Source organism: Solanum lycopersicum, chromosome 3 (genome assembly GCF_036512215.1).
Source record: "Solanum lycopersicum chromosome 3, SLM_r2.1".
NCBI lineage: Eukaryota > Viridiplantae > Streptophyta > Magnoliopsida > Solanales > Solanaceae > Solanum > Solanum lycopersicum.
The window spans coordinates 10,756,640-10,776,101 of NC_090802.1; the positions used below are offsets into that span (position 1 = coordinate 10,756,640).

The window sequence follows — 19,462 nt, forward strand, 5'->3', positions numbered from 1 at the left end:
CTGACCCCATTGTCTATGGTAAGTGTGAAATTATTTCCTGCCTTGTAAAATGCTGAATGCTGATTTCTTATATATATATATATATATATATAATTTCTATATATATATTTAATTTCTATAGTGCTGGCGATTGTCCTTCTTTTTCTTAAATTATTGTTTGCCTTCTGGTTGATTTATCATAACCCGCTACTTAATTATAACAAGCAGATTTCGTACGTAGATTACACATGGTAATATTAATAATTTGAAAATCTAATTTTTACTTGCTTATTTTATTTAAAATAGTAATTTCGATTTTGCCCTTCATTATTAAAGGAAAATAAATATTACTCCATATTAATTTATTCTTACTTGTTTATATTTGGTAATAAAATATTTTAAAATTTTCTGATTTGGTCTTCTTTTATAATAAGGAAAACAATACATTTGATTGATTCATTTAAATATTTCTTTTCCTTATTTGTTTTCCCCTCTTTGCTATATAAATAAGACTCCTTTTATTCATTCAGACACTCATTCACTCTCAATCAAAAAATTCTCTCATCACTCTCCCTTCTCTCATTGCTCTCTTACTGCTTTAACAATACATTGAGAATCCAGTAAATATTCAAGTGTTCTTCTTCGCTATTTTATTACTCTGTCCGAGAAAAAGTTGAATCAATTTGTTTTGCTTAATAGGTTAGTATTCTTAACATTCACACTATTTTTACATTCACACATTTGTGTAAGCTATTGTTTTTTTTACACTATTTTTACATTCACATATTCGTCATTAAACGATTGCATATTGTCTCACCTTGACTAATAAGTGTGATTACTTGTGTAGTTATTTGATTACTTTGACAGGTTTCAAACTTGAAGTTCAAGTTGAAGATTAATCGAAGAAAAATTTATTTGTTTATTTGAATGTATATATATATATATATATATATATATATATATTATTCCTATTTTTATTTATTCGAATATTGTAATAATTGTAACTCTAAAGATCATATATATAAATTTATTTGGGGGGGGGGGTCGTCCAGGGGAGGGGGATTTATATGCTTACTTGTTCATTATAAATTTTTAGAAATCATGCCTATAGGTTTGTCTCTAACCACCTAGAATTATTGTTTGTAGGTGTTATAATCCAATCAATTGTTTGATGCTTTGTTAATAAGTCTAAAAAAGAATAAACTAGATTCCATTAATTTTTAATATTAAAATCAAATCATAATAATTTAGTAGGCTGATTAGGTGTTTTAACAACGTTATAACTTTTAGCATCATCTTGTCATGCCTAAGGTTTAATTTGTTCATATCATTTAGATTCACAAAAGCATGCATATGTGTTACTCCTTCTTTTGAACACCTAGAAATCATGTCTATAGGCTTGTAAATAATCTTTAACAAAAATTTGTTTGTACATATTTGTGCCCTCCCCCTAAAATTAGTTAATATTATTAGTAATCCTATTTGTCTTTCGCATTCATAATGCAATATGTTTTTTTTAGAATCATATCATGCATTTAGCAAATTACATGGCTTTAAGAAATATTTCATATAAAAGTTTTGCAACATAATTTTCTTAAAAGTCATTATTCAATCTTCTTTTGAAATTTTGGAATAATTATGACATTATTTTTGAAATAAATTACAAGTACTATCTCCTAACCTATCGTTAGTGGGAAAGTTAAAGGAACTATGAGTTCTAGTTCCAATTTTTAAACCGACGCATCCTCGAAAGTACCACCTAAGCATGAATTTCAAAAAAAAATTATGTGCATTTATGTGTAAATACTTATGTGCCTACATGTAAACTAAATCTTTTAAATCTTTTTTTTTTACAAAAACATAAACTATTTTTTAGACCGACCTCAAATCAAAATTGTTTCTATGGTGAAGGAGCGCGATCAACAATATCGTGGCATCATCCCTACAAAGAAACAATAATTTTTTTAAAATAAAAATTTCATATTCAAAACTTGCGCAATTTGTCAAAACTTTACTTTCTCACATATTAATTGCTTACTATTTACAAATTTTGTTTATAACATAGTCTCACATGCTTAATAAAAATAAAACTTAATTGTTTATTTATTGCTATCACCTAGCCTTGCATGCTCAAATTAATGAAAAAATAGTATTAATTATTTTGTATTTGTTATCACTAAGCAAGATTAAATAAATTAATAAATGAAGTGACTTTGATTGCTAATTGTAACCCCTAGATAGATTGCATGAGATACGGCCGGGACCCACATTTGTGGACCTCGAGGGATAACTAACACCTTCCCCTCGAGGTAACTTGAACCCTTACCCTAATCTCTGGCTCGCTGACCTTAGCTTGACTTAGTTAGGTTAGATAGGTGCCCTGACGCGCCTTAATTCGTTAGGTGGCGACTCCTCAAACTCAAAATCCCAAAAGAGTTGTTAGGACATGCACAAAACCCGTTTTTTGCGAAAAATGGGGCGCGACAGAGTGGCGACTCCGCTTGGGATATTAGGTTCTTACCAATACGTGTTAACTGCTTATTTATGTGCGGTTTACTTTATTTTTGTCATTTCACTATTTGTTAGGTGTTTACCATGTTTAGCTTATATTGTTTCCTTATTTATTGTCTTCTCTCCATGTTCCACCCTTTCCCTTTTCCTTAATTGTTTATTATCATGTTTCACCTCTTCCCTTTCCCCTTATTTGCTTACATGTTTAGTCTCGTATCCTCTTGCTTCATTTGTGTAGTTTTCATATCTTTATATGTTTAATTTTCTTTATTTATGCTGATTTATTTATTTATTGTTTATAAGCTGCCTATCTGTTACCGCTTTCCAATTTAAATGCTAAATGTTTATTGCTTTGATAATTGGCATCCCGCTCATACTTCCCCCAATTGGGACCCTCTTTATTTTTTTATTTTGTTCTCGTGATGTTGTGCCTTTGCACCTCTCACAACTACTCCGATCTTATTCAAATACCCATTGTAGAGAGTCGGCATATGTGTGGACGTAGTGGATAGTTTTACTACCGCGAAGCCACGAGCCTCTCGCATAGATCCCTTTCAAGTTCGTGTCAAGCCACTCTTAGAAATCATGGTTAAGTCATACATGCTGCATAAGCCCTAAGTGATTTGACCCTTGGCGTAAATCCATATAATTAGTAGCTAGCCTCTCATCTAAAGGGCCCCAACACCCTTAGACAAATTGCATATTTATGTGTCAACGTGATCATAATAATTAAATCAAGCCAACATTGCCAAAATGGAGTTTAGAAGTCGTTTGTTACTTTGTTTGCAGAGTCATGGCTCACCCTCACTTTCCCAACACGCAAATGGTGGTCAAAGTTAATCCCATTTTGAAGACTTGGTGGAAAGATATTCAAAAAAATCGAGAGTTAGAAGCAAATGAATTGTTAGGCGGCCTCACTTCTTTGATCTCCGTAGAGTCAGATTGTCACTTAATCAAGGCATTGTTGAAATTCTGGGACACTGAGAGGTTAGTTTTCAAGTTCAAGGATTTTGAGCTAACCCCAACAATCGAAGAAGTTGGAGGATTCATGGGTCTCACATACAAAGAGCTAGAAATGATTGTTCCACATAAGCCAAGTCCAAGATCTTTTCTGAAGCAAATGGGCATGTGTCATTATCCAAGTCTACTTTGTCTGAAAGAAGGTTGGATTTCTTTAGAGTTCTTATATTCACGCTTTGGGGATGAAGAAGGTCATCAAAACTTTCATAGAGAATTTGCTTGCTCTTCTGCGAAATGGGAATGGTATCGTCTTAATGCATTCGCCGTCGCCCTATTAGGCTCGTTGGTTTTTCCTAGAGAAGGAGGAAAGATCCACACTGGCTTGTGTTATGTGGTTTGTTATGTTGGCTCGAGGTGGAAGACCTTGGTCCCCATGATACTTGCAGAAATTCTAAGAACTTTGACTGCATGCACCAAAGGCAAAAGATACTTTGAGGGGTGCAACTTTCTGCTGCAACTTTGGTCTGTCAAACATTTCTACCAAAGAGCTAATAAAGTAGACATTGTTAGAGGTACTATGGGGCACAAAATTATCAACCATTCCCTAAGGATGAAACATTTTATCTCCACATGGGAACGGAGGACTGGTTCACATACCTAAAAGAGCGCTCAGTCGTTTAAATCCAATGGAAATATTATTGGTTGAAGCCACGATGTGCCATCATAAGAGGAAATGAACTTTACTTCATTGAGCTTATCAGTTTGAATAGTGTGCAACCATACGCACCACTTCGAGTCCTTTGATAATTCAGACAGATCCAAATGATACCTTTGCGATCCCACATGAGCCACTATGGATATGACTTTGGGTCAGAATTACCGCAAGTGAAAACTATACTGCGAAGATGGAAGAATGTGATAACTATCGATGTTCAAGAGCACCGACCCTTCTGCACACCTGAATATTATGTATGGCTTTTAGAGGATGCAGAGCATAGAGATTTGAGTGAAGGAGGTCTTCCTGGTTTTGGCAATGAAAAAGAGAGAAGATGGGCTCGCAACCTCCTCAACACCGATTATGACATAACCCCAGAAATGAGGAAGCAGATTGTGCCTAACATTGGAGAGCAGCATAATTAAAGTTTTTTCTTTTTTTTCTCTTTATTTCCCATATTTTATCCCTAGCCCTTTAGTTATCTTTAGATTGATGTAATAAATAGAAATTATTTCGATAATCGAAAGTTGTTTTATTGTCTAACTCTAAACTCCAAATTGGCAAATAAGGCTTGAATTAATTATTATGCATCACTTACATGTTGCTTAGGCCTACCTCTGGCTCAACGAGGTTCCATGCATTTAGGGCATTTATTTCAAAACAACATGTTGATATTATCCTAACCCCTAACTCTTTTCTTGTGATTTTATTGTTTTCCCATTTCCCAAGGTTGATCTGTCTTTCATCCTAGCACATACACGATCAAAAGGGACCCCCCTTCTCCTTCTTCTCAAGGAGCAAGCTCCAAAGACAAAGGTAAAATGGTTGACGACAACAACACCACTGAAAGGGTAGAAGCTTCTGAGAGAGGACAATTTCAAAATGATCTTGTCCTAAGACTTGAGCGCAAGATTTCGCAATTGGAAGAAGAGGTAGCCCACATGCGTGATTTGGCCAAGTTGTCTATCTCTCTTGGAACTCAATTTGGAGAAAACATAGACAATCCTCCTAACCAAATGGCCATGCCAAATAATCCTCCAATCCATATATCCCCACCTGAACCCACTCGTCCAAATACCTTTCCATCACCCCACGCCCAAAACACCCAAGTTCCATTTCACCACTATTACCAACATACCAAACCAACCTTCCCAGAAACAACCCCAAACGCAAATATCCCATATACTCTTGGGAACAACAATCCCAATCCCATATACATTGAAACTGCCCCTCTGACCCATGACCTCCATGAATCACAGTCCCATCAAAAACACATCCTAATAAAAACCCTGACTGAGAGATTAGACAACTTGACCAACAGGGTACAACATGTTGAAGGAAACAAGAAGTTGGGAGGATTGAGCTATGAGGATCTGTGCATGCATCCTGATGTAGAACTGCCCGAGGGGTACAAGATCCCAAAATTTGAGACATTCAATGGCATTGGGGATCCCTAAGACCACCTACGAATGTATTGTGACAAACTTGTAGGGGTGGGGAGAGATGAGAGGATACTCATAAAGTTGTTCATGAGGAGTCTTACTGGGGAGGCCCTATCATGGTATATTGAGCAAGACTCGCGGAAATGGATAAAATGGGTTGATATGGCAACTGACTTCATGAATAGGTTTGGTTTTAATATTGAAAACGCACCTGATTGGTTTTACATTCAAAATCTGAAAAAGAAACCAAGTGAATCCTTCAGAGAATATGCCATAAGATGGAGGTCTAAGGCGGCTAGGGCCAGACCCCCTATGGAAGAATCTCAAATTAAAGACTATTTCATCCATGCCCAAGAACCACAATACTATGACCGAATGATGCTGGTGGCTGAAAAGAGTTTCGCTGAAATCATCAAACTAGGCGAAAGAATTGAAGAAGGCATAAAGAATAGGACTATCATCAACTTGGAGGCTTTACAAGCAACCAACAAGGCTCTGCAATCTGGTGGAATGACAGAGAGTCGAAAGAAAACAGGTTCTGTAATAATGGCTCATGGAACTAGGACCCCTTTGAGGCACAAGATAATAAACCCACCACCATCCCCATACCCTCACACCCCATACCCTCAACATCCCTCAGCTCCACCCCTATATCTCCCCAACCCATGCCAATATATTACGAAAACGCTCCTCCTCAATACTTGCATGCCTCATATCCCGTCTATAATGTTCAACCAATACACTTCCAAACTCCACCACCTACTCAAACACTAAATTACCGAAACAGACCTTCCTATGAAAGAAGACCTACAAAAACCTATACCCCTTTGGCTGAACCCATAGCACAACTTTATGAGAGACTGAAACAGGCTGGGTACGTCTCTCCAATTCCTGCATTACCTGTGGATGTTTGCACGAAATGGTACGACCCTAACAAGGTCTGCTCCTACCATTATGGGATAAAGGGCCACACCACTGAAGTTTGCAGAGCCCTTAAGGATAAGGTTCAAATGTTGATTGATACAAAAACCATCCAACTCAAGGATCCTACACCGAATGTTGCGAATAATCCTCTTCCTAACCATCAAGTCAACATGGTGGAAGCTGGTGACGTCTGGGATTGGGAAGAATCTATCTGGGCCGTCGAAGCAGAAGAAGTCATGTCTACCACTTCCCAAGCACCACTAATAGTGCAAGGACTCGCCCCATTTGAAGTAGAAGTTGCTGCACCCAAACCACCATTCACTGTCTATAAGGCATCCTCCCCAATACAATGTGATACGCATGTTGTACCTTGGGATTACAACAAAAGAGAAATGAATGTGTAAGAGACTGATGTTGCAACAGGGGTCACCAGATCTGGAAGAATTTACACTTTTGAAAATTTGGTTCAGGGAAGCTCTAGCAAATCGAAAGCACCAGTCGTAGAGCTTGAGGATCAAAGTATTTGGAAAAAGGTTAAAGCTAAAGAATACTCTGTCATTGAGCAGCTGAGTAAAACCCCTTCCCAAATATCAATTCTGAAGTTACTGCAATCTTCCGAAACTCATCGAGATGCCCTTCTGAAGATCCTTGGTGAAGCTTATGTCCCATCTAACATCACTCATGGAGAGGTATCCCAAATGGTGGGGAAGGTCTTTGAGGCTTACAAAATATCACAAAGATGAGCTGCCAATCGAAGGAACAACTCACAATAAAGCTCTGTACATTTCGATTCAGTATCAGGATAAGGTGATAAACAAACCATTAGATGATGCAGGTTAAGGTTTAAACATTTTCCCTCTGAGCACATTGACGAGGCTGGGTGTGGATAGTGAAAAAATTCAAACATGGAAGATGAATGTGAGGGCATTTGACGGTTCTCATAGAGGCACTATTGGGGAGATAACCTTGGACATACTCATTGGTCCTGTCACTTTCCCCATAGTTTTCCAAATTTTGGACATCCCTTCATCGTACAATTTATTGTTGGGTCGTCCATGGATTCATTTGGCTGGAGTGGTTCCATCTACTCTTCACCAATGCCTGAAGTTTGAATGGGATTACGAAGAGGTTGTAGTCCATGGAGAAAAGGGGCATCCTGTATACACGATTGAAGGAAGAGAGAATATGGATGGTGAAATGTACCATACAGTGGACCTTGTTGGTAATATTGAGTTGCAACCTTGGTTCAGCCAAAAAATCATAGGTATGATGGCCTAGTTTGGTTTTGAGCTTGGGAAAGGTTTGGGGGCTCAATTGCAAGGGATAGTCGAACCTATACAGCCTGTTCAACATTCCACAACTTTTGGTTAGGGGTATAAGTACACCACCAAAGAATGGCTCGATTGGAAACCACCTAGAGATGGGTACTACTATCCATTGAAGAAACCCATACCGCCATTGTATCAATCATTTCGATCAGCATGTTTCATGGGAGGCAGTATTGATGAGATCTCAGACGACTTGAAGGGGTTATCGCTAACCAAAGAAGAGGGGAAGATTTGCAACGTCGTGATCAACGAGGAGGATAAAGGGGGCCCTAGTGGAAGCAAGGAAGCAAAGATCAGCGTCAGCAACTGGACCTCGACTCCATCCAGACCTCGTCGAGCATCTGGGTAGCCTTGAAAGATGTTTTTCTATCAAGTTTTAATTCAAATAAAAGAGTTTTTAATAAATGTTTTAATTCCCATCCCCTGTATTACTTTCGAATGAGGACTTATGAAATTTTCAAATCTTGAATAAAGTTCTTTTCCCCATTTTTTGTCTTATATTTAATTTTTGCAATTTTTTTCTCACTAGAAAAATTCATTATAAAAATGTCGAATCTGAGACTATGGCATACAATGAGACTGCTCAATTTAACATTAATGACTTAGAAGAAGTCGAAGACAGTGAGGTTCCCAAGGAGTTAATCAAAAGGGTTGAAGAATTCGAGGAAAAACCCAATCCAAACTTGGTAGAGACAGAAGTGGTGAATTTGGGAAATGCAGAGATGATACAAGAAACCCGAGTAAGCATCCATATGACAAAAGAAGACAAGAAAGAGTATACCGAGTTTCTCACAGAGAATAAGGATATTTTCGCGTGGTCCTACGCAGACATGACAGGACTAAGTACTTCAATCGTAGCCCATTGACTGCTACTGATCCAGCATGTCCTTCGGTAAAACAGAAGCTGAGAAAATACAAGCCCGAGATGAGTTTGAAAATCAAAGAAGAAGTATCAAAGCAATTAGATGCTGGGATACTCCAAGTGACAGAATACCCAACTTGGCTTGCAAACGTCGTTCCAGTGCCCAAGAAAGACGGCAAGGTCGGAGTTTGCGTGGATTACCGAGATCTCAATAAAGCTAGCCCTAAAGATAACTTTCCCTTACCGAACATACACATACTGATTGACAATTGTGCTAAGCACGAAACTCAGTCATTTGTGGACTGCTTTGCCGGCTACCATCAAATTGAGATGCACAAACACGACGCTGAGAAAACTGCCTTCATCACGCCGTGGGGCGTCTATTACTACTAGGTGATGCCTTTTGGATTAAAGAACGCTCGGGCTATGTACATGAGAGCGATGACTACTTTGTTTCATGACATTATCCATAAGGAAATTGAAGTTTATGTGGATGATGTCATCATCAAATCAAAGGAAAGTTTAAATCATTTGGAGGATTTACGGAAATTCTTTGCCAGGCTACGCAAGTACAATCTGAAACTGAATTCGGCAAAATGTGTCTTTGGTGTGCCTGCTGGAAAGCTTTTAGGTTTAACTGTCAGTCGTCGAGGTATAGAATTGGACCCATAGAAGACCAAAGACATTCGTGATCTTCCCCCACCAAAGAGCAAGAAGGAGGTAATGAGTTTCTTAGGGCGACTTAACTACATTAGTCATTTCATAGCCCAGTCTACTGTCATCTGTGAACCTATCTTCAAGCTGTTAAAAAAGGATGCTGCGGTGAAATGGACAAGTGAATGTCAACAGGCATTTGACATGATCAAAGACTATCTATCCAATCCTCGTGTATTGGTTCCACCAGAGTAAAGTAGACCATTACTTTTGTATATTTCAGTATTGGATAACGCTTTCAGTTGTATCTTGGGACAACAAGACGAAATAGGGAGGAAGGAGCAGGCAATATATTATATGAGCAAGAAGTTCACATCGTGCGAAGCCCGATACTCTCTACTAGAGCGTACCTATTGTGCTCTAATAGGGGTTGCCCAAAAGTTATGACATTACCTCTCATCGCATACTACTTATCTGATTTCAAGGATGGATCCTTTGAAGTTTATCTTTCAAAATCCCATGCCCACAGGTAAACTGGCAAAATGGCAGATATTGTTGAGCGAGTTTGACATAGCGTATGTCACGCAAAAAGCAGTGAAAACACAGGCATTAGCAGACCACATGGCAGAGAATCTCGTAGATGATGATTACAGACCACTGAAGACCTACTTCACTGATGAAGAGGTGGCTTTTGTGGGAGAGGACATTTCTGAAGAATATGATGGATGAAGAATGTTCTTTGATGGAGCTAAAAATCTGAATGGATCCGGCATTAGGGCTGTTTTGATCTCACCCACCGAGCAACATTATCCAGTATCAGCAAAACTCAGATTCCTTTGCTCAAATAATATGGCCGAATACGAAGCCTTCATACTAGGTCTCCGACGGGCGATTGACTTGGATGTCTAGGAAATGCTAATAATAGGGGATTCAGACCTATTGATCCATCAGGTTCGAGGTGATTGGGCAACAAAAAATCGAAAGTTGTTACCATATTTGGAGTGCGTGCATAGGCTATGTAAAAGGTTTGTCAAAAAAGAATTTAGACATGTACCAAGGGTCCAAAACGAATTTGCAGACGCCTTAGACACTCTGTTTCCTATGATTCGACACCCTGATAACAATTACATCGATCCTATTCACATTTATATACATGAACAACCAGCTTATTGTTTCCATGTTGAGGAAGAGCCTGATGGAAATCTCTGGTACGATGACATTAGAGGATATTTGAAGAGTGGTGAATACAAAGAAGATGCAACAAGTGTACAAAAGCGTACAATTCGAAGGTTAGCAACCCAATTCTTTTTAAGTGGGGATATCCTCTATAGGAGAACTCCCGATTTGGTGCTGCTAAGATGCGTCGAAGCAAGAGAGGCTCGCAGGCTGGTCGAAGAGATACATGCAGGCACATGTGGCCCTCACATGAACGGTTTTACATTAGCAAAGAAGATTCTGAGATCACGATATTATTGGCTAACTATGAAGACAGACTGCATTCGCTACGTCCAGAAATGTCAGACTCACCCAGATATGATTCGAGTACCTCCTAACGAAATCCATGTCACTAGTTCACCTTGGCCGTTCGCAGCATGGGGCATGGATGTCATTGGTCCAATCGAGCCAACAGCATCCAACGGGCACTGATTCATTCTTGTCGCAATTGACAATTTCACCAAGTGGGTTGAGGCCACCTCCCATAAATCAGTGACAAAGAAAGTTGTGGATGACTTTGTCAAAAACAACATTATTTGTAGGTTTGGAATTCCTGAGTCAATCATCACCGACAACGGCACCAACCTAAACAGTGACCTGATGAGATCAATGTGTGAGAAGTTCAATATTAGTCATCGAAACTCTACAGCATATAGGCCACAGATGAATGGGGCTGTCGAGGCAGCAAACAAAAACATCAAAAGGATATTGCGCAAGATGATTGATAATCACAAACACTGGCAGGAAAAGCTACCTTTCGCATTGCTGGGGTATCGTACCACAATCAGAACTTCCACAGGGGCCACACCTTACTTCTTAGTATACGTCACTGAAGCTGTGATACCCGCCGAAGTAGAGATACCTTCCCTAAGGATCATCCAAGAAGCAAAGTTTAGTGATGTTGATTGGATACAAGGTCGGGCAGAGAATTTGGCATTAATAGATGGAAGAAGAATTAACGCCATTTGTCATGGTCAGCTCTATCAGAATAGAATGGCCAGAGCTTTCAACAAGAAGGTTAAACCCAGACATTTCTCACCTGGGCAACTTATTTTAAAGCGGATTTTTCCAAATCAAGACGAGGCAAAGGGTAAATTTTTACCAAATTGGCAAGGTCCGTACATAGTCTCTCGAGTACTGACAGGCGGAGCCCTCATTCTTGCAGAAATGGATGGAGAAGTTTGGCCAAAACCTATCAATTAAGATTCTGTGAAAAAGTATTACATCTAGAGATTGATTCATTCTTTTTGTAATCTGGAACTACGTCAAACCCGATTCCCATTTAAGAGGGGATACGTAGGCGCTCCTATGGGGTTCGGTCTTATTATAAATAAAACTTTCATTTCCCCTTTTTCTATTGATAACTGGGGCAGAATTTTTGAGAGGATCTCAAAAATTCCATCAAGATTTGTCCTGGCACATCTTCATACTAGGGCAGAAATTTTGAGTATACTCAAAATTTCACCAAAACTTTCTTCTCAACAAGCGGTCAGCTTACAACGAAGATTACATGATAGCTCCACTTTTGAGTCAGACATTGTAAAGTCTCAACCTATGCCATGGTCAAAGATTCGACATCAGCTTTTATTAAATGATAATTTCAAAATCTTTCAATTTTTTTTTATTTTTTATTTCATTATTATTTTTTTCCTTTCCCCCTTTTTATGAAAAAAAAACAGATGCTCGAAGAGGTGTGGATGGCAAGCCAAAGGAGCACGCTGCGTCAAATCATGGATACAGATCAACCTCCCCCCTTCAAACTAACTATTTTTCTTTGAATGTAGAAAATACAGGTACATATACAAAGGCAACTGCAACAATCAACATCACCACATTTGAGCCCGACATATGACACTCGATCCTTCCAATAAGGCGGATGCCTAAGCTACTGTATGCCTTAAAGCAACTGCTGTGCTGACAAATTACATTATGCCCGATATTGCATCATTTTGCACCTACGCCTGATATCACACCATGCTCAAAGAACTACATCATTATCATATGCCCGAGAATGCCGAAATGCATTATTTCATGTGCCCGAAGAAATACATCATCGCATATGCCCAATATTGACTTATGCTCGAAGAAATGCATTATTGTATGCGCTCGATATTTTATGTGCCCGAAGAAATGCATCATTGCATGTGCTATATATTTCATATGCCCAAAGAAATACATCATCACATATGTCCAATATTGACTTATGCTCGAAGAATTGCATTACTGTATGTGCCCGATATTGTATGTGCGCGATATTGGATGTGCCCGAAGAAATGCATCATTACATATGCTCGATATCACATTGTGCTCGATATTGCATGTGCCCGAAGAATTGCATCATTGCATTGTGCTCGATATTGCATATGCCCGAAGAAATGCATTATTTCATGTGCTCGATATTGTATGTGCCCGAAGAAATTGTCACGACCCAAAACAAGTCGTGAGTGGCATCCACACTTAACTACCTAGGTGGACGAACCAAGAAATTTAAATCCCAACATGTACCAATAATTCAACTATGAATAATAAAATATTGCAGAAGCTCCAAAATTTATTAACTATCGTTTCCCAAAACCTGAAAGTCATCACAACAAGGACATCTAATCTCTCATATTAAGTCTAAGAATATCGAATACACTAAAATGAAGAATAAAATGGTATGCGTCCGAAAGTATAGGACATCATGTCGTGACCGAGAAAATCCAACACGAGCTTGAATGGATAGCTCACCCTGTGACTTGATATGCGGGAGGCTGGCTAGAGCTGAGGGAAATCAGAAGTCATAGGTACACTCGCTGCATTTCATAAAAGGAAAATAAAGAAAAACACAAGTAGGACTCAGTACGGGGGCAACATGTACTGAGTAGATATCATCAGTCAACCCAAAATAGGAATTAATATACAATAAATAATAGTATGAACTCAACTATAGCACTTAACAGGTGATAACAACAAACAACATGAACAAGTATAAACAACATTAAAGTAAGCTCGTAATAAGTAAACGATATCAAGATCACACATGAGGACTCATGCCTCCAAACCAAACCATTTTGGTAGATAGTTTCTTCGAATTTGAGTATACTAACATAATTCAAGATTACTTCTCTTTATTCCTCTTGTGTCGGAATGTGACACTCCGATCCCCTAATACTACGTGTCGGTTCGTGACACCCGATCCCCTAATACTATGTGTCGGTTCGTGATACCCGATCCCCTAATACTACGTGTCGGTTCGTGACATCCGATCCCCTAATACTATGTGTCGGTTCGTGACACCCAATCCCCTAATACTACGTGTCGGTTCGTGACACCCGATCTCCTAATATTATGTGTCGGTTCGTGACACCTAATCCCCTAATACTATGTGTCGGTTCATGACACCCGATCCCCTAATACTATGTGTCGGTTCGTGACACCCGATCACCTAATACTACGTGTCGGTTCGTGACACCCAATCCCCTAATACTATGTGTCGGTTCATGACACCCGATTCCCTAATACTATGTGTCGGTTCGTGACACCCGATCCCCTAATACTACGTGTCGGTTCGTGACACCCGATCCCCTAATACTATGTGTCGGTTTGTGACACTCGATCCCCTAATACTATGTGTCGGTTTGTGACACCCGACTCCTAATATTATGTATCGGTTCGTGACACCTGATCCCTTAATACGACGTGTCGGAACGGGACACTCCGATCCAAAAATACCGTGTCGGAATGTGACACTCCGATCCAAAAATATCATTAGTTTATCATTTAATATCACCACTTTTTCATTCGTTAATAATATTTCATCGAGCCTTCTTTATTCAAGGCATTACTTCGATAGAAATGGTTTAATATTATACATTTCATGGTCTCGGGATTTTAGACCAATTACAAAACATACGACCAAGCCACACAATCACACAATCAAGTACATAGAAAACTTCACAATATCATTCAATGCATATCAGTCACTATTAAGAGTTTACTATCGAATAGCATAAACCATAACCTACCTCCACCGAAGAACCAAAGTCAAGCAACTACTTCTCCAATGCTTTTCCTTTCCTCAATGCTCCGAACCCTTCCAATCTATCAAATATATATGTGCATAATTTATAATTTAACGATTCTATAAACACTAATATTATCCTATGTATAGCCTACATCCAATAACTCACTTAATTCTATAATCAATTTGCTAAAGTTCAAACTTAAATGTAAGTCTTAATTCCTCCAATCAATTTATCTTTAGTGGAATTTAAATAATTCGATACATCTAATATTTAATTACCTATATCAATATATCAAAATATAATTTACAATATAATAATAAATTTTATAATATTTAAAAGTTAATGTCACTGGTAAAAACCAGTGCCAGCACACCATTATTAAATTATCACTTCCTCACTTGCATCCATCGTTCCAACCCATCAGTGGGTACCATGTAGTTCACCATATACATTTCATTTTTATAATTCCATTAATTAACTAACAACAATCAATATAATAATTTCCACCCTCCTTTCCAATCAAGTTATAACAGATAGTATATGATTATAATAAATTGGTCTACTCATTACTGCCTATCATTAATTGGATATTAAGAGATTCTACTATAATTTCAAGAACTGTAAGTATGTGAACTTGCATGTAAGAATTCGTAATTATCCCTAACCTTTGAATTTACTCATTATTTTATATTTTCCCGCTAGGAATTTTTTCAATAATTGCAAAGAATTCACATCGACCAACAAACAAGTTTCAACCAATTTTTAATAATATTAACAATAAACCGGTTTTTTCCGACTTAATGGCATCAACAATTCACCCACAATTTTTTTTCGGTATAGCCTAACGACCCTTCAACTCCATAATTATTATACCATCATTATTTAGTCTTGACCATTTAAGTTTCTCCCCAATTTCACATAATTAATCCAGTAACTTCTTACCCAACCTATTTTATATATTAATAGTTTATACTTTTATTCTTTAATTGACAATATATATATATATATATATATATATATATATATATATATATATATATATATATATATATATATATATATATATATATAAACAAGGACAAAGATTGAAAATTTGGATGAAGACTTTTACCTGCAAGGTCATACAATCGATCCCTTTTTCTTTTGCACTCCTCTCTTCACCGCTTTTCTTTTCTTCTACATATGATTTATTAACCCTAATTATTAATGACTTTTTATAAAATAGGTAAAAGTGACCCTCTATTAATTTTAATGTTATTTTCTTTACCACCAACTAAATAAATTAGTAAAACTACCCCATTAATTTCATAATTATAATTATGAATAGTCCAAAATCCAATTAGAATCCATCAAAAAAAATATTTTATGAAACACAAGGCTTTAACACTCATAACGATCAAATGGGTCGTTACAATAGATACCAATTTACCCATCGTTCGTCCTCGAACGATCAAAAAGAAAGGCGAGACAAGAAAGGATAGTTATCTCAATGATTATTCCAAAATATTAATACCCATTGTCTCATCTCAATAGTATAAAAAACTAGAGATCTACACCTCCCCTCATAGAATGTCTCTAATATAATTGCACACATACTTGGTTTATCAAACTCCACATTCATTGAAGTCAACACTCTTAATAATAACAAAACGTATAACTACATCGATCATCTACCTTACTCTCAAACCATCATTAGTATCAAAGTATGCTTATCAAATACATGTTCAAACTATGGCTATCTCTTTCTATTTAAGCATTTCCTGACAGATACAAGTCCCAAATAAGGCCTATAGCACTATTTTCAAATGTGATAGTACCTTTTCATTGAGACAAAACTATTAAATCACACCCAAAGTCAACTCTACACCACTTTCAAATACCATCCTTTAGCTACCATTTAACACCATCATATACCTCATGTCAATACTTGGGGAATTCTTGGTCACTCAAATGATTTTGAATACTATAAGCTCATAATCTCTATTCACCATCAAATAACTATATATTACATCATAACTTTCTATGAGTCCCATCAATAGAGTAGTATTAACCCAACTTTATTTTTAATAACCATGTAGAATTATATCTCACCTTTTACATCATTCTTAAGTCTTCTATCCTAATTTGAGAAATCTAACCTCATTGTAAAATACTAAAATTTTCATACCTCATTATTTGTCACCTAAACCAAAACTCTTTTTTTTAGAAGTCGATGATAAACTCCTAGTAAGTCTGTACCGAACTAGTTCACATCTCACAATTATATCTAAACTCATAGGCAAAAATTAAAACAGCCATCAACTACACCCCATGGATTTATACGAGAGGTCTTATTCTTTCACTCTTCTCAAATTCTTTTCATGGCACAAAATTCTTAATATCTCGACTCTTCAATATATTAGACTCTTGCTTCTCTGGCTCCCTTAACGATCTGATCCTTTTACCAGTCTCAATCAAAACTCTGAGGGAAATACTTCCTTAAATCCTTTAGCAATCAAAAGTAATAAACTTTATGATCTAAAACATGCATTAGTTCTTTCACATGCTTAATACCGATGCAATCAATCATTTATTACCTTACAAATTCATACCTTGAAAAAAAAATCACCAAGAATGCAGACTTATAATAAAAATTTTGAATTTTAAGTCTAATTGTGTAACCCAATACCCTTATGTATCTACATTTGATTATACTTTGAAGACTTTTATAATTACTTTATCTTAGCTTATCATTGATTGCCTCTCCATCAACCATACCATATACTTCACTAAAAATCCAACCCTACTCATTTCTAAATTCAACAGTACAACAAAACTTATCATCTCACTCAAGCTGAACGTCTGTACACTCATCTCTTAAGTTCTATTCAATATCTTTTAACCAAGCTAATTAACCTGTTATGCTATTACCTTACCAACACAAAATATATAAAATTATGCATTTCTGGACCCAATTTTCAACCCCTTCGAATATTCATTTTTAGTTCTTACAATCAGAGAAAATATTCCTCCACTCACTTATTTTCTTAAGGCTACACATCCCACAAGTTTCCTCTTATTTTAATTATGATTCAAGCTCCTTTAAATTCTATTCGAGCGTTGACCCAACATCTTCTAAAACGTTCCATACAATCACATTACTTTACTAAATAGTAGAAATTCACAATCTTAGATGCTCACAAGTCTTTATTATCATGCCAAAAATCATTTAACCAACAAATCCTTATTATATAGTATCATCTCAATCACAACCCCTCACAAACTCTTTTCACCATCATGCTCAGTTAGTCCTTGTTATCACCACGAAGTGAACCTTTTCCTTGATCTGACACCTTAAACTTAGGTATACCACTCAAATTCAAGAGACTAACCCAATTTATATGCACTTTCTTGCTAAATCTTCGATTTACTTCACCCAAGTATATCCACTAGGACATTCTTTCCCTATAAATTTGTCATTTTAGTATCAATCTACCTTTTGAAGCTTAAGATAAAATTGTCAGTACTCATTCAGAACCCTCAAGATACATTTCATAACCCAAAGATCCACCACTAAAATTTTCCTTTAAAATAATGCTCAATCAGTACAATTTTCCTTCAAAATAATGCTCAATCTAAGTTCATGTAGTAATAAACTAGTTTGTTTCTCAAATGTGAATGCAACACTAAATCTTATTATCTGACCATGTCGTACAACTTGTAACTTCTTTAGTAATTAGTATTCACACTTGACAATCGACGTACCTGTTTCCACATAACCCTAGTACTGCCACACTGTGAAAGTCCATTAGAAACCTTACTAGAACACATCATACCTTTCCATAATATCGTACCCAAATAGCCCACATATTTCTACCCATTGAATAATTGCAAAACATTATCAAATATGTTCTCTCTCTAGACCAAACAATTTGTTTTACTTTTTAGATCAATTCAATGACAAAATAACACACTTCCTAACTCTAACCAAGTAAGCATCGATGACTTTCTCGAATATACCCTCACTCTATGAAGTCATAGTAGTGTCTTTATTAACCGACACTCAACATGAGACTACCACCACATTTTGCGATCGAAAAAATATATCTATTTCTAAGGACATTTTTTTTCTTTCTGTGGTTGCTATTTCAACTTCAAATACTCTAGTAGTACCCATATTTGAAATAGAGTGAAGAAGTTCAGATACCAATTGGTATCACCTAGATACCAATTGAATTCAAGTAGTAGCACGAAAAAAAGAAAGAAATGAGTTTTCCTGAAGTCCTATAGCTTCTCGAAGAAAAGTAAAGGCGTCCCCTTACCATTCCGCAAGACTCTACTAGACTTGACCATGTGTGATGAGATCAACGAACCTAACGCTCTGATACCAAGTTTGTCACGACCCAAAACGAGTTGTGAGTGGCATCCACACTTAACTACCTAGGTGGACGAACAAAGAAATTTAAATCCCAACATGTACCAATAATTCAACTATGAATAATAAAATATTGCGGAAGCTCCAAAATTTATTAACTATCGTTTCCCAAAACCTGAAAGTCATCACAACAAGGACATCTAATCTCTCATATTAAGTCTAAGAATATTGAATACACTAAAATGAAGAATAAAATGGTATGCGTCCCAAAGTATAGGACATCATGTCGTGACTGAGAAAATCCAACACGAGCTTGAATGGATAGCTCACCCTGTGAATTGATATGCGGGAGGCTAGCTAGAGCTAAGGGAAATCAGAAGTCATAGGTACACTCGCTGCATTTTATAAAAGGAAAACAAAGAAAAACACAAGTAGGACTCAGTAAGGGGGCAATATGTACTGAGTAGATATCATCGGCCAACCCAAAATAGGAATTAATATACAATAAATA

The 19,462-nt window shown here is 37.0% G+C and overlaps 1 long non-coding RNA gene across 1 annotated transcript; it reads right to left on the bottom strand.

The window, feature by feature from the left end:
• Positions 1 to 13,031: 13,031 nt before the first annotated feature.
• On the bottom strand, positions 13,032 to 15,789 carry LOC138347739 (uncharacterized). The gene is made up of 2 exons (XR_011220275.1): positions 15,709 to 15,789; positions 13,032 to 13,385 (listed from the first exon to the last, which is right to left on the bottom strand). It is a non-coding gene; the product is annotated as an uncharacterized lncRNA (long non-coding RNA).
• Between the last annotated feature and the right edge of the window lie 3,673 nt (positions 15,790 to 19,462).